This window comes from Anser brachyrhynchus, assembly GCF_964034855.1.
Source record: "Anser brachyrhynchus genome assembly, chromosome: Z".
Lineage (NCBI taxonomy): Eukaryota > Metazoa > Chordata > Aves > Anseriformes > Anatidae > Anser > Anser brachyrhynchus.
This window is the reverse complement of record NC_137697.1, coordinates 13,258,212-13,273,415: the sequence shown is the minus strand read 5'-3', so window position 1 is coordinate 13,273,415 and position 15,204 is coordinate 13,258,212. Positions and strand designations below refer to the sequence as shown.

Below are 15,204 nucleotides of genomic sequence, written 5' to 3'. Positions count from 1 at the left end.
ATCGGTTACACTGTTTCATCAAGTTAATTCTTATTCATCAGCAGGGTAAAAACCACAACTGCTACTAAAAATTCCCATGTTCTTCAAAAGGACCTATTCCCATGAAAGATGCAGGAAACTGCTACTGGGTTGAGATTTTTGGCTACGTAGGATAAGAAACAGAACAATATCATAACTGGAAAGATTTTCCAGAAGTCTATGATACTACAGCATAATGTAGATGCAAACTCTCTCTCTCTCTCTTTTTTTTTTTAAATTTAGTTTTTGGGAGAAAAATGTATAGATGGTTTTCATTTTGCTTATTAAAAAGTCACTAATTCTTCCTTTTTTTCCCTTTTTTTTCCTTTCCTACTTTTGCCATGGGACCACCAGTGGCCAAGAACCAACTTATTCTTGACCAGTGTTTTTATTTTATTTATTTATTATTTTATTTATTTTATTTTATTGTATTGTATTTTATTTTATTTTATTTTATTTTATTTATTTTATTTTATTTTATTTTATTTTATTTTATTTTATTTTATTTTATTTTATTTTATTTTATTTTATTTTATTTTATTTATTTTTATTTTTTTTTCTTCTAGATGTAAGACTGCCAAAAGTCTTAATCATTTTGTAATGTACTCTGGAATAAATGAAGCTGTACTGCTGAATTTGGGACAAGGAAGCTGAAATGGAGACTGATTTATTTCATCCCACTGGTCTGGAGTATCCCACACTCTGAAACTGTCTTTTCTGGATAATCATGTACATCCTTGGGTAATCAGAACCCAGACAATGCTCTCAGTATGACAGATAAGAGGTGGGAAAGAAGCAGCAAGCAGGAGCCAAGTAGAGACTGAAGCTGGGAAAGCAGCTGCTAACATAGGTTAAACAGAGCAGAACAGATCCTAACAGTGTTTTCTAGAGTTCTGACTAGTTTCCTTTTGCCCTGAGAAAATCAGCTACATGATCTAGTCCTGTCCTGGGTCCCTTCCTACCTTTCTTTCCTCTCATCTGTTCAGTCTACCTTTGCTTGTCTTTCTTTAGGTTGTCCTTTCCATACCTAGCTGCTGAGCTATAAAGTGCATGTGCAGTGTGAAGTGTTACCGTGAATATTTCTTTTATTTATTTATTGGGTTGTTTCCAGCTTTTAAATGCCCTGTTGGTGTCAAAGTGATGTTTATAGAGTGTCATGTTCAGTATGGATGGTCTTCTTTTTGTTCCTACTGCTGTAAACGCAATTGATAATGATACAGAAGTTATACAGTGATTGCCCACACATGGCATAAGAGTAGGACAGTACAAACTGTCATTTTTCAGTTGAAAGACTCAGTTAGGCAGTAGGAGATGCAAACATTTAGTATATAATAATACAGCACAATTACTAAATTGAATAATGCAAAATTACTCAGTCCAAGAATAATATATTCGCATGGATAATGGAAATTTTTAACCAAAGTTTCCTTAATGTGAAGGGTTCATCTAGGAACAGGTAGATATTTGCATCTAAGATACTCTAAGCTCTGTGAAATGACCAGAGAGGAATGTGGTGGTTAATGTCATCCTAAAACAGATATCTACAATTGGTCAGATGAATCATATCCCATAAGTCTCTGTTTCTCTACGCTAATTGTAAATAGAGCCTACAAGGATTGACTCAGATGAAAATCCACATTATAGAAATCTGATGTTAGATGAAATTAATTGCACCTGAAAGATCTTGTTTCCATTTTCATTACTGTTAGCAAACACAAAACCACGAAGATGAAAAGCTACGTCTATATCTGTCAAAAACCAAAAGGTGAAATAAAAACTAGAATCATGACTCAGTAAGAAAACAAAATCAAAATACTCAATGGTCCATTGTAAGGATGCTATCCACCTAGGGTACCCATTATTTCCATTTTCCATTTCAGTTATTTCCATTGCCTGAAGGCTTTCCCACTCATTAGTAGACTTTAAGCTTTGTGTAGTGGAAAACCTGCTTCTAGTTTTGTTGTCGACAATCTGTCATTGTGAGTGGAATACTTAAAAATGGGTAGCTGGATGTTTAACTTCTGATAGACTTAAACTTCTTGACCTACTGAATGCTGGTCTAGTGTAGTTGTGAGAGAAACAAGTATGGCATACCTGTCTGAAAGCCACACCGTTAGCATGGTAGAGAAGAGCAAACATTGCCACTTGTCAGTTCAAGTTCTACCAGATGCAGTTGCTTCCTCCCACTGTGAAAACAAACAAACAAGCCCACAATAAGAGTAAACCAAAACAAACCAAACAAAACCAGCCAACTAACCAACCACCACCAACAAAACACCACCAACAGCAAGAAAGAACAAACCAAAAGCAAACAAAAAAACACACATCAGAAGAGCAGACATGAAGACTTCACTAAAACAAAACCTTTTTCATTTGAATTAATAAAGACACTGATTTCATAATTAACAAGTAAAAAACAGGTGTCTAGCAACTAAATGAGGTTTGCTTCTGTATTTTGCATGGAAGAACAATCTGACTTTAAATGATGAACGTAACGCTTTGTAATACTGTTATTTTAACACTGTATCAGTATCAAAGCTCCTGTTTAGTAACAGAATTCATATTGTACTCACAGATTTGAGATTTAATGATTTTACTTAGCAATTAAAATCAATTTCTTTTTCAGCATAAGAGGTTAATAGCACAAATCAGCAAGAAAAAAGACTTTTGAAATGCTGTACTTTTAGGAAGCGGTTCTGTGCTAGTTTGGTGCTTATGGATATTACCACTTGATATCTATATTTTAACAATAGCTGGGGTAGAAAGTCATGAATTTTCATGACCTCAGGTTGCAGACCGCTATATATATTGAACTGTTACAGATATAGCACACTTTTTAACTTACTAACAACAACAGCTATAGAATTGTAGAATCATAAGGTTTGGTTTGGAAGGGACCTTAAAGATCATCTAATTCCAACCCCCCTGCCATGGGCAGAGACAAATCCCACAAGACCAGGTCAAAGCCCCATCCTGGCCCTGAACAATTCCAGAGATGGGGCATCCACAGCTTCTTTGGGCAACCTGTGTCAGTGCCTCACCACCCTCTGAGTAAAGAATTTCCTTCCAATATCTAACCTAAATCTCCCCTATTTATTTTAAAGCCATTATGCCTTGTCCTATAACTTAACACCCTGACAAAGAGTCCCTCCCCAGCTTTCCTGTAGGTCCCCTTTAGGTACAGGAAGGCTGCAGTAAGGTCTCTCTGGAGCCTTCTCTTCTCCAGGCTGAACAACCCCAACTCCCTCAGCCTATGTTTGTAGGAGAGGTGCTCCAGCCTTGTGGCCCTCCTCTGGATTCCTTCTAATACTTCAATGTTCTTCTTGTGCTGGGGGTGTGTTCTGGGGACTTAATTATGTCCAAAAAGATGTATTTAGTTGTTGTATGTTACAGCTGGACAATATTTTTCTGATGGATTTTTTTTTTGGTGGGAGAACATTTTCATGAAAGCATATGTTTTCTATAGAAACATTAACCTGACACACACACACACACAAACAAATCTTGAAGATAGTTACAGCATTCAGACTTTTTTCTGCTCTTTCAAAGTTTCTTGACTATATGAAAATGAAATGTTCTTCAGTTCAAATTACTTGAACAACAGACTAAACACAGTTTGGCTGACCCAAAGTAACATTTTGAAATTTTCTGTTTCATGGCAGATTTTTTTTGTGTTATGATTTGTAATTAAAAAAAAAAAAAAGGTTGGAATTTCTTCTCAGCTGTCTTTTACTTGCTTTTGTTGTACAAATGCTACTATTAAAATTAATATAAATGTTTGTATTGAACTGAGAAAACAAAGCTTATGTCATCAGCAGTTTTCTAGTACATTCAGGATTTGAAATTGCTAGGTAATTTCAATCAGATTTAAAAGAGGAAAGATGTCTCAGCAGTAACTGTGTTTCTGTAAATTTTACAAATATAGCAGCTGGATCTCTGCTGCTGAGTGGAAACTAGATCACTGTGTCCCCAGGACAAAGTGGAGGCAAAACTCAGCTGCTACACATTTTGTTTGGCAGCAGATGGGTGCTAGCTAGGGCTTCAGACCATCCACAGTGATGCTGATTCTTTCTTCGGTGAGGATATAAAAGGTATGTGTTGAATGATAGGAAGCAAAGAACACACACTCATCTGAAATAAGACTGAATAATAATATATATATTATATACAATATATATATTAAATATATTATATATACTATACATATTATATATATTATTTATTATTATTATATATTATAGTATATATAATAATAAGACTGAAATAAGTCTGAAATAAGACTTCCCTAGTTCTTCTGAATCACCCACTCCCCACCCCCAGCCCCCACATAAATAAGTAGTTAAGGTAGCATTCTCAGCCTAGTAGTCCTGGTATTCAACAACTAAATGATCAGCCTCAGTTTATCTTTGATGTCTATCTTATTGGACTAAGGTTATCACATTGGACTGGAATACAGTTGATGTGATTTCTAATGATCTTACATGAGTCTAGAACAGACTGTCAGAAAAGATGTACATATTGCCTTTGCGAATGCTCTATGACGCTAGACAAATAAATGACTTCTACATACAGTGCTCCCTGATGTTTCTTCCTAGAGAAGATTTTGTTCTTAGTATCTAATTCCAATTTCCTTTGTTGCGCCTTCTGACCATTACTCCTTTGTATTGCTCAGAAAAGAAAGCTAGAATGTATTGCTCAGAAAAGAAAGCTAGAATGAACCTTCCAATAATGGAATCAGCAGTTAAGTCCCCTCTTCTTCAGGCTAAAAAACCCAGTTCCCTCAGCTGCTTTAGCAACATATTCAGCTGCTTTAGCAACATATTCAGCTGCTTTAGCAACATATTCTCCAGTTTTCTTAGTCTTAGTGGCTCACTTTTAGATTCTTTCAAGCCTATCAGCATCTTGTATAGTGGAAGTGTCTAAAAGTGTCTCCAGTGTCCTAGATGCATCCTCACAAGTGCCAAGTATGACATAATCATTTCCATCAATTTGTTAGCCCCACTGTTAATATAAACTAGCAAATGTTTTGTCTTTATACTGTAAGGGTACATTCTGCACTTGTTTAAAAATGGTGAACATTCATCATGCCCAGTTTATTTGTTATCAGACCCAATTTTCAGTAAACACAGAACGACTTCTCTCTCAAAGTTAGACTCCTTTTTGTTGACTCAAACTAAAACATACCAGAACATGAAACACAGAAGTTGCTAATCCCTTCAGGATGTTTTGTCCTGTGTGCTTACAGAGTAGTGTACAGAGTTGAAGATGTTGTTGTTATCATTGCTGATATTCTTGTGTCTATCTCCCTTTTTACAACCAATAGCCTATGAGTACTGTTTCATGCATCTGACACTCATATGACCCGACTTTATTTTTCTGTTCCTTTATAACTTTACACTGCTTTGAGGGTCTGGTTTATGAGCAAATTTGCAGACCGAAAGCCTCATTCACCTGAGGAGTTGCAACTCTTGGGTTAGGAATCTCATATGAGCATTTCTGTTCATTTTGCCAGGAGGACTGTTAGTGATCAATTAAAGTCGTCCTGACTGGTATTGCTGCTCTGGAAAATACACTTCATGAATCTTCAGTTTTGAAATGTTGTATTTACTGTGTCTGTTGAGCACTGAGTTTGCTTGAATATAATTTTATTTATATTTTCAAGTAATCTGAGTTCTAAGTCAGTAGAGTGGGTCTCTGTCTCTTTTCAATCACGTGATGAGAACAAAACATGGTGTATATGAATGAGATCTTCCCTATTTTTTTCCATTCTATATATTTAGTTGTGTGCTGTGGCCCAGCATACTTAAATAATGTTCAGGCTTCCTCTAAGAGGCTTTTTTTTTCCATATTTGATTATTTTCATTAAGATGACAATACCTGATTCGTCATCTCTATAATTATATTGTCATCCATTCCAACCTTATAACCATACTTCGAGCTGTTTCCATTGAGAGCATTATCTTCTGAAACTATGCTTAACATTTTCAGGGAATTAACTATGTCCAAACGTTAAAGCAAATAGCTGTGAGACTGTTCTGGATGGCAGTGTCAATGTCTTCCAAGCAAGTTTAAATCCAGAGGGGCAGAAACACTCTCACATTGGTATTGGTGGTGGCAACATTAGTATCACTAGTTTTACTTTGAGCTACTAAAGTAAGATCAGGATACATACTATGTTAGGACCTGACACTGAAATGGTAGAAGAACCAAGTTTATCCAGCAATGGTTAGTATATGTGAGTAGGATATATTAACACCGTACATGGTAGGTCCTTTAATTAGGAACATAGCCATGTGCTCTTTGTTTCAGCCTTATAAAGATATCTAACAAATTAAGACAAAAATCATTTAGAAGACCTAGGAAAAGAGATATTTTTCCCCTGCTTATGAAGCTTGTAGAGTAGTAGAAATCAGAGTTGTAGCAATTGCGTCCAGATGCCATGAATGAACTGCTTCTCCCTGCTCCACCATGTATCATCAACTGCCAGTACTACCTACTGCCCACTGGTCTGTGGACTTCCACCACATTCCTGCCTTTGTTCAGCAGCCATTAAATTCAGTTTTGAATTTTCTACTATTAGGAATTTGCTGCAGAAACTCCATGTCCTGTGTCTAAGAATGGATGGAAAAACCCCACTTACTTTCTTCTCTGAAAACTCAGCAGTTCTAAGATCAAAATGTAATTGTGATATATTATTTCACGAAAATTCTATTCAAGTTGGTTTTCATTTAGAATCGGTCTGCATAAAAGGATTTATTTGCATATGTGCATTTTCTTCATCAGCCACAAGATGGGAGTATTGACCTTTGAAGCTGTCTCTTATCCCCCTCCCCACCCCCCCCCCATGCAATACCTTGCAAGGACTGAAAAAATATTTTCTTCCCTTCTGAACAAGTTCTCTAAAATGAATGAAATAAGTTTCTGGAATGTTTGGAAAAAGTTAGTAAGATTATTTCCCAATATGAATCCAGAAGACAAATGTCATGTGCACATTAACAGAATCTCTTGTGACTAAGCATCACATTTCTCTGATACAAGTTCCAAACCAGTTCTTTTTCAGTTCTTCATGGACCAGACATCTTTTTAGATAATGGTTTGCCCTTAGCACTCTCGCTATGCTGTAAGTATTAGTGGAATAACAGATCAAAACCCTTTGGGCTGTATTTACAGGTCACCATCTGCAAGTCTGATAGAGCAAATCTTTCTTGCTAAAATGACCAATTCCAAGCACTTTTGGGGGTGAGAACACATGTTAAGAAGGCATTAATAAATAGATAACCCTACAGTTAAATTTATTACATGGGAGACTGGAACAGAGTTTCTTCTGCCTTTAGTGTTATTTCTGAAAATTATGAGCATGTCCTATTTGCCGTGTGATGCAAAATGAATTGGTGCACAAAAAGAAAATGGACTGATCCCAAACTACTGATCCTAAGATTTCTGAGTATTGAGGGAGTTCATATAAAAACCTCTTTGGCCTGTACTCAAAGCATTCATAACTTTTGGGAAGCTTTCATCCTCATATAAGCTATGTGACCTATAACCCTATTACAACTCTCCTTCTCGTCAGTTAAAGAGGAAATAATTTCACTAAGAAGTATGTAGGAAGTACTTGCATGCATTGTTACCTCATAATGGAATTTATATATGTTTACAGGTGTTTGTGTACAGCTTTGAAAAATTGCATAGCGTAAGCAGGTGTGTGCTTATTTCCACCCAGCTGGTGCAAAGAAGAGAGGGAACAACTTAACCATTACATGTTGTATGCAAGTATTAAAGCAAGCGTATTCAGACAAAATACAATTTCCAGTCTGGCTCATTAGATTAATGTTATAAAAAAGAGTTGACTAATGCTTTTGCAAGGTAATAAATTTTGCAAGGTAATACACTTTCCAAAACCTTTGGCTCCTATTCAAATACAGAAGAAAGAAAGCAGATTCTTTCAGAGGCCCATTACTTGCCACTGACAAATTTTAAATCAGGTGTACAGGTTTAAATCAGGTGTACAGGTAGGTTTTGTTGTCGTTTGTTTGTTTTGTATATGTTTTAAATGCTAAAATTTCATTCTATTTTGTTATTTTCCATGAAAGACTCTTAAAACTATTACTGGATTTAAATAACTTGTTGAAGGTAGATTTAGTAGGAGAGAAGGATACCTTCTTGGATGTAGCTGATACTAGTAAAAACATGGATTATCCATTGCATTTTTCATTTGTAAAACACATTTTTCCAGTTTTGTGAACTGTACCTACCTGTTAGTTTTTATGCAAATTTTTGGATGCATTTGAACAAACAGAAAACTTGATTCTTCTTATTTCTGTATTGCAGGCATGCTGAAAACTTTTGGGCTTCTCTTCCTTCCATGCCTGCGATATGGAACAGAAAGGCTGAGCTGAGTTGTGGCAAGCAGTAACAAAACTGCAGTAAATATATTCATGCTTTCCCCCTACACCTGGGTCTTCTGTTAAACCTGAAACCTTGTATTCCCTTACTGTGATGGTGCTAGGAAATTAATATTATGTCTTCTCCAAGGATAAAAGAGACTAATCATAAACACATACAAATGGCTGAGGAAACGGCCTTAGATATAGTGCTGCGTTTAAAGATATGAATAATAGTCTCACTAGGAGAAAGGAAAGAAAAAGCAGCATTCCCATGGAAAATGTCTTGCTGTCCCTTTGGCAGAAATGATCTTGGAAAAAGATACTATTCACCTCTTTCACAACCTGTCCGTTTTCTGCCCTGGTGCAGTTATACAATGAAAAATGGCTCATGCCTTTTTGTACCATGTCTTTACTCTTTCTGTATGTTCAGAATCAGGTCTGTTTGTCTTCAGGTCAGTAAAACATTTAGTTTTATCTTTTCTGTTAACAGTATAACTATATAGCTAAGTGGGAATCTTTGCCTTATGTCCATTCACAACTGTTTACTGACTTACAGGAATTTAATCCTTTACAGTCTCATGCATAATTTTTGAAGGAAGAGCCTAGAGACAGTTTCCTTAAAGAGGACTCAAAGACTCCTGAATATAACACTACAGCTCATCTGCAGCATGCCCTTTCATATGCCTTTTCAAGGCCCTCTTAAGTAACCTGGAGCACTTTTATTTATTTATTTATTTATTTATTTATTTATTTATTTATTTATTTATTTATTTATAATGAGAAAAAGGATTACTTCCCAGGTGGGAGGTATAGCTAGCTCAAAGAGTACAGACAATTTAAAACTAATTTTATGATGGGTGATGAAAAATAGGGTTGGTTTTCTTTCCTTTCCTGCTATATTTTACCAGGGTTGGGGACTTTCTGGTTGTTAAACTGGTAGGAAGGCAGCCAAAGATCTTTGCTGGCTTTGATTTTTTTTTTGTTTAAATGAGAATTACTTTGATGTAGGTATAGAAAGAATGAACCAGATAGTGTAATACTTTATTTAACTGTGTTACCCAGGTGAAAGAACCACCTTACAATATCACACCATGTTACCGCTATAACAGTTTCAGTAGGGTCAGTGGTCTCTACATACAGCAAAGGTGAAGGTAATCACGAAAATCATGTTCCTATGTGCCCTCAGGTCTGAATTCAAGTCTGTTACAACCCTCTGTGATCAGAGGGGAACTGAAGGAAAGTCACAAGCTGGGTGAAACAGGAGTCCCAAGTCTCTAGGCACTGCTGTGTCTGGATCAATAAATAGCCATGAGAAGGTCCAGCACGCATCTCAGTCATTTGCAGATTTATTTAGTTGTTTCTCATTGCCTCATAGGAGACTTTCCACTGGATCAGTTGCCTTTTGTGTCCTATGTTATAAGGACAACAATTCCACACAGGTGTTTTATAGAGGTCCCAAAGCACCATCCTGAGAGCTTATAGTACAATTCAGTTTCATGGCTAGTCACATTAAAGTCATGTATTAAAAGACTTTCATCTTTTTGCCCTGTCTCATTTACACATTTATTCATTTGAGATGCACTGGCAGTCCCAAGGAAGCCAAAGGTCCTTGCCACATGTTCTTACAGAGTCAACGTGAGAAATATCTTTCTTTCTGTATTCCTGAGATTTTATCCAGATGAAAGATATCATGTTATTACAAGGACAACTTTGACAAAGATATACAAATCCCTACTGCATTTGAAGTTACCTGATTTTTGTTTAGTTATCTCACCACAGCATTTTATTTATTTATTTATTTATTTATTTATTTGTCAGTGGAAGTATTTATCCATGGATTTTCTTTTCAGAACAGTGACAGAGTATGTTAACAAAGTGGCATCACACATATGTGGCAGAGAGGGCATAATGCCGTAAAGAGTTTCAGTTTCTCATGTGCAATAGTGATTTAAAAGTGTCAGAAAGAATTTTGTTTAGAGGACTAGTAGGAACTGGTAACATTTTTAATTCACTGAAGGCTGTGGGCAAACTAAAGTATTTCTCATACCTTGTGCAAGTTCAGAAAGTATAGAGGAACAAATCTATAACACTAGTCTTGTAGAGGTGGAACAGCAACACAGAACATTTATGATCTTAGTATCTCCCTTGCAATGTTTTGTTTTGGTTCTGTGCTCAGGTTGCAATCCAGATGTAGTTCACTGCCCAAAAAGCCTGTCTTGTATGCGCAGGGACTGCATATGTGTCAAGTGCAGCATGGCCTGTCATCTCACCACACTCCCCGGAACAGCCTAGGTAGACTAGGGAATGGACATGGAGACCTGGGGCTGGAGAGGCACTGGAATTCAATTACAAGTCTGCTGCAGACCCAAAATCTATCATAAAAACTGGCCGTAACATTTTAGCTTTAATCATCCCTATCTGAACTCTCTTTGATGTTAAAGATGGGTTATTCTTATCCCTCTTTCTTGTCATATTGTGGGCAAGCATTACTAAATCAGGCAGTGAGATGCAGACCTTTCAGGAAGCTCAGACATGGACTGAACAGTTTTCTCCAGCCCTTGAAAGTACATGGGATTGATCTGTTTGCTGTACAATCCCTAAGCCCCAGGCTAGGGATAAAATTTCTTAGAAGGGAGGCAAAGTAAATCAATTCTCTTCTGTTGCTGGGGTAAAGTTGGTCAATAGCTCATCTTTTAAAGCACCTCCATCAACAATTTATGAGATTTATTCAGTTTATGCGAAAGAGCACTCCATAATCATCACTACACAGTGATGGCCCAACAGGGTGTTGCTAACTGGATATCATTTAATAAAAGTTTTTCAAGTGCTCAGCATGCTTTCATCAGAGGGTGATTTTTGTTTTTATCCTTGTTTTGTATGAACATTAGGAGGTAATCAAGAAGTTATAAAAGTTGATGATTTATGAAGCTTTTGAAGTGGTGGGTGAAATTGTAGGCTAGATATAATGCTCATATTGATCACATTGTTGGTAAAAGCATGATAAGTCTCTTGACTAAAAGTACTATTAAAATGAGTTTTATGACAGAATGTTGAATAGAGATTTAATATTATTTTCATAACTTGACTAATAGTGGCCTTGGTCAACAGCAGGCTTTGTAATGTTGATAGGGTCACAAACCTCACAAATATTACCAAGACTTGTAGGTAGTCATAGAGCTTTTTCAGAATTACTTATGTTCTGAAAATAGCAAAATAGGTCTTCAATTTCTTAGGTTGCCATCAGTATTTTAGTTCCTTAACTTTTGAAATTTTTATTCCATTTATGGGTTCATCCCAGCCTACTCCTTTGATTTCTCAGTCTCCTCTTGCTTTGTTGATTTTTTTTTTAATGCAATTCTTCTACCTTTTATTCCTTTTTGTTTTCTCATATCCTGAAAGTACTTTGATTATTACCTTTCTTGTTTCAGTTTTGAAAGAACAAGGAAAAACAGTCATCATATATCTGTTTGCATATGTAATGCCATATCCATTAATTCCTATTGCACATTATCTACCTTTTACAAGGAATTACAAGAACTTCTTTTAAAGTTTCATATGTATCTCAAATTCAGTCCTCCTTTTAATCTCTTGTCTCTCTCACTACTATGTTTTTTTTTTTTTTCATTTATATCTACTTATGTCCTGGAGAGAGTCTCAACATTTATTTTCCTTTTTTTTTTTTTTTTTTTGATAAATCACCATCACAAACATATATATATATCTTTGATGAATCTTAGTTTCTCATTTTGATGCACTTTATTACATTCTGTTTCACTGCATCCCGTTGAAGAGCTCGTATCTTCATATCAATGCCCTTTCAATCTGCTAGTTGTTAGCTATGTGAATACGTGACTACAACCCCCTAATTTTGGAAAGCAATCTAGTTCTAGCTTTTAGGACTGTGTAGCTTCCTTCTCCATCATTTTTATGCACAAGTTTTTTTTTCTTTGTTTTATCTAATAATACCAACCATCCCTTTAGCGCTACACTTGTCTCCAACAAGTTTATATAATTTGAAGTATTTTTTGGATAAAAAAACAAATCTGCATACTTTTGGAATAAGCTCTGGTTTCCAAGGAATGGACTTGATGATCCTTGTGGGTCTCTTCCAACGTGGATATTCTACGATTTTATGATTCTTCATTTTATTTAGTTTATACCACATCTACTGTATAATCTAGGCACTGTATAAGAATGTCTAATGCTATTATGAGGAAACTGCAGCAAAATCCATTCTATAGTAATACAGAACCATGTTTTCAAATTAAACATTTGCAAGTATGTCATGAAGAACACTTGCCAAGTACCTCATCTGAGAACACAGTTGCCATGGTCTGCATTTGTGGATGATCCTCTGAGATGTCACAATACAGATCTCTGCAGAATATGTGGTGTGTTCCTTAGAAAATTATTCCCATTGAATCTAAACCACACAAACTACATGTGTTCATAAATATTATCAGTATCATAAAACCAATCTGAAAAACACTCACTTACTCATTTAAATTTAAACTGGATATTTTATTATTTTTCTATGGCCTTCTTTTGACATAGAATAAAACTTACTTTTGGTTTTGTTTATTTTCAGAAGAACTTCAGAAGTAGAGGTTCACTGATTTTAATTATTTTGTTCTTTTTCATTACAGTATCTAAGCAAATGCTTTAGGAGCAAAATCACTCAAGAGACAGCACAGTCGCTGAAAGCTTTTTTTCCAAATTAATTTAGAAAACCTTGCCAATAATTGAGATTTTATGTTGTTATGTGGCCAAAAATACCAAGACATCTATTCTAAAATCTGAGAAAACCTAGAGATGCTGGCAAATCTGTCTATCATTTTTGTTTCTCTTGAAAATCCAGTGAGATAATCCTGGAGTATCTCTGAAGCTGGAAAGTCCTAGGATGTACTGGAAGGACTTTCCAAACCAACAGATGTTGGTGTCTCTTTTCAACAGCTTGGTTCCAAAAAACAGAGACGACCAGATCTGTGACCCTGTAATAAATGGAGAAATTATACCCAATATTAAAAAAAACACAATATTAAAACTAGACAAATACCCCATATAGAAGCTAGACAAAATTTGTCACAAAAAAGTAAGAATAACATTTACATCTGTTGCTGTTATTCTTAAAATATAGTATTTCCTGAAGCATGTAGAGTACTTGCTTTATAAATAGAAAAGAAGATGAAATTTACTTTTTTATCTTAGGAGACAAAAAATTAAATTCTGTCACAAATGTGGGGCTATTTCTTCCACAAAATAAGAATTAATAAATTTTATTTATATGATTAAAAAATCACATGTTCAATAACTGATGCTATTTACAAATGCTTAATTTACCTCTCTTTGTTGAAATTTGAAATAGTAATGAACTTAGATTTGTTTATATTTAATGTGAACTCATTTGTTTTTGGACAGTGAAGAAATACTATTGAGAGGAATTAAGGTGGTAAAGGCAGTAGATGTTTTGGGTTTTACTAGGCACATGCATGTAATTTCATTTTGAGAGCAAGAGAATCGTGAAAGAAAAGAATGCTGAAATCCCTGTTTTTTTATTATTATTATTTTTAATGGGACTGGCGACACATCAAAAAAAGAATTGTTGTGGGCATTAGAAGAAAATTATGAACTAGAGGAAAGAAAAATAAGACAAAACTTTTGGAGAAAATGACCTAAGAACGATCTCACTTAATATTCACTATGCAAACATGAAATGGCCGGCTGTATTTGTGGACATTAGACAAATGTATAATTCTTGGACAAATGATCTAAGCAATATGGATCTTCTCATGTTTTCATTCTTTATGACATAAATTATAACAACATTGATAAGCCTGAAATTGAAAAGAAAACTAGGAGACAAGATGATATCATTGTTAGATTTTGTTTTGCTATAACAATTAACTGAACCACTTGCAAATCAAGTGATCCTTGCCTGCTGAAGCATTGGATTGTCTTGAATCTTTATAGGAAAAATGCTCTGTCAAAAAGTTGCATCACATTCCCGTTGTGAAAGCCCTTGTTTTCACTTAAATGTGAGAAAAATCTTTCCTGGTGTGTTAGAAAATCAGCACAAACTTTTCTGTGCTTAGGCACTGGACACTGATCTTTTTTAGCATGGACTCCCACATGATACTAGTCAGATCAGCTCTGTTGAAGTCAGTGGAGCAAATCAATCAATACTGGCTAAGGGTTTTGTCCCCAGTCAGTGTTTTGATGGGAAGACAGAAAAGGGACACTTTTCACTGTCATGTACTGAAAAACATCATGTGTCTTACTGGGTCAGGCTAAAGACTGCCCTTTGGAAAAAAAAATAAAAAAAAAATCACTGCCTCTTGGCTAAGCAAAAGAATTGTGCAGTTTTGAGTACAAACAATAGAGCCTTTGAACTAAAGATGTGCAAGGATCTGTTTATTTATAGGGAAAAATGACCCACTTCTCTGGGAACATGACCCAATTTAATCTGCTAGAAAAAAATTGAAAAGCTATTTGACCTAAATTTTCTGAAGCAAAAGGTGTGTGGCAAACAGGGATCTGTCCATAGAGTTCACAAGGCAGCGTCATTTACAGGTCACTTACTCCATGAGTCAGGCAGGATTTTGTTTCTTTTAATAGGCTGTGATTAGAAACGTTACCTGAAGAACTTCCACAGAGCTTTGATCTGTCCTGTCACTCCTTTGCAGCTGTCTTAAGGATGCAACTACGCTGTAAACACTAGTATCACTTAAGTACACTTGGAGTCTCAGGACAGCCTAAGAAAACATTTGGTGATAATAAAGTACCTTTCACAAACAGTTGTGCA

The 15,204-nt window shown here is 35.5% G+C and overlaps 1 long non-coding RNA gene across 1 annotated transcript in view; it reads left to right on the top strand.

Annotated features, from left to right (window-relative positions):
• Positions 1 to 15,204, top strand: part of LOC308185195 — a 123,457-nt gene that overhangs the window by 54,161 nt on the left and 54,092 nt on the right. The window contains exon 3 of the long non-coding RNA XR_013943180.1: positions 8,347 to 8,441. This is a non-coding gene — a long non-coding RNA (uncharacterized lncRNA). The remainder of the gene's footprint in view (positions 1 to 8,346; positions 8,442 to 15,204) is intronic.